Below are 1788 nucleotides of genomic sequence, written 5' to 3'. Positions count from 1 at the left end.
CACGTCACGCCGGCTTCGGGCCCCCGGACGGCCAACTCCCGAGCGAGGGACGCACGCGGGAATCTCACCGCCACCGCCCCCGTGGCGTACCGGCGGTCCCGCTGGCAGGAGCCCTCGCGTCGTGAGCAAAACCGATCCGGGAAGACCCTTCAAAAGCCACCGCCGCCGCGACGACGTGCCTCCCCCACACCGGGAGGGCAGCCTCACGAGCCGAGCGCCGTCCCCCCCCCCACCAAGAGAACACACCACACACGCCCAACTCGACCGTCCGCCGGTGGCCGGCCACCAAGGCCAAACCGGTGAGGATCGCGGAAGGCTGATGCGGGTGAGGAGGGCATGCCGGAAGCCCAATAAGAGCAGCGGGGAGGGTCATCGGGTCGGGTCACCGGGGTGAGAGGCGAGCGAGCGAGCGAGCGGCCACCCCCCCCACGGGCGGGTGGCGCAGCCGCAAACCAGCGGGGAGGTGAGACCTTTCCGGGCACAGCCGGCACGCCAGGGAAACGAACGCGGGATCTCACCACCCCCAACTCCTGGGCGGTCCCGCGCAACGCCTGGGACACCGAGCCGGCCGACCAGCGGACCGGAAACCCCCACCGCGGCAGCGGCGGGCCCCCCCAAAAGAGGCCCGAGAGGGAAAAGGCAGCTCGCACACGCCTCAAAGACCCCGCGAGCGCCCGCGGAGCCACCCGCGCCAGCAGGGCCCCACCGCACCCATCCACACCGCCGGACACGGCACCCATCATCGACCGCCTCTTTTTCGGCCGCGTGAGCAAGGGCCCACACACACCGGGATCCTCGGCTCCGGAGGGCCAGAACCCCCCCGAGCGGCACACCACCACGGGCACGGCGGCCCCGGAACACCGCGGGGCCCGGCGCCCGGCACGGCGCCGTCGTCGCCAACGGGCGGCGGCCCACACAGACGCTCGGGAACAGCGTCGCCAGGGGCCGGAGGGGGAGGGGGACGGGACCCCCCAAAAACCCCACGGCACCCCAAGCACGAGGCCGGGAAGCCACACACCACACGCCCTCGCATCGCGACCCAGCACAGGCTCCAGGCTCCGCCACTCGACACACCGCGCGCGAGGCAGGGGCGGGGACGGATCGGGAACGTCCTCCACTCACCACACCAGACGACGGCCCGGGAGAGGCCCCGCGGGACCCTCCCCCAGCTCGGAGGGGGGAGGCGCGGGCACGCAGTTACCAACGCGGGCAGCCACTAACGCTCAAAAGCGGGACAGGGAGCGGCAGGGCCGCGGGAGCCCATCGGGGGCGGGCCCCCGCCAACCCGGCAGCGAACGCCGCCTCCCGAACGAGGATCGCTAGAGAACCTCTCCTCACTCTGAGGGTGGCCCGCACCCAACCCCGACGGGAACCCCGCCGGGACCAGCACACATCAAAGGCGTCCATCCTTCCCACCACGGGTGGCAGGGAGGGGTGGGGCGGGGGGGGTCTGCGGCAGCAGCAACACCAACCCTGGTCGGTCGGCCTTGCCGTGCGGGGCCAGAGCAAAGTCGCGCACACGGGCGGGGAAGCCCGCACAGGCCCGGCTCGCCTCCCACTGCAACATCTCAGGTCCCCCGGTGCAACAAGAGCCAGGTGACACGGCAGGGAAGACAAGCCAGGACCAGGGCCGGCAGCTCATGCGGGGAAGCCACCCGCCCGGCGCAACAAGGGAAGAGCGCTCCTCCTCTGGGGAACCGCCTCGACCCCCCCCAGCAGAGACGTCAATCTCTGCGATAACTTTTTTCTCACTCGCACAAGCCCCACAAACCCAAGGACGGCCGGGAC

The sequence above is a fragment of the Dipodomys merriami genome, unplaced genomic scaffold (genome assembly GCF_024711535.1).
Source record: "Dipodomys merriami isolate MVZ:Mamm:240054 unplaced genomic scaffold, mDipMer1.0.p SCAF_1445, whole genome shotgun sequence".
Lineage (NCBI taxonomy): Eukaryota > Metazoa > Chordata > Mammalia > Rodentia > Heteromyidae > Dipodomys > Dipodomys merriami.
The sequence above is the reverse complement of the archived record's forward strand: the minus strand, read 5'-3'. Positions refer to the sequence as shown.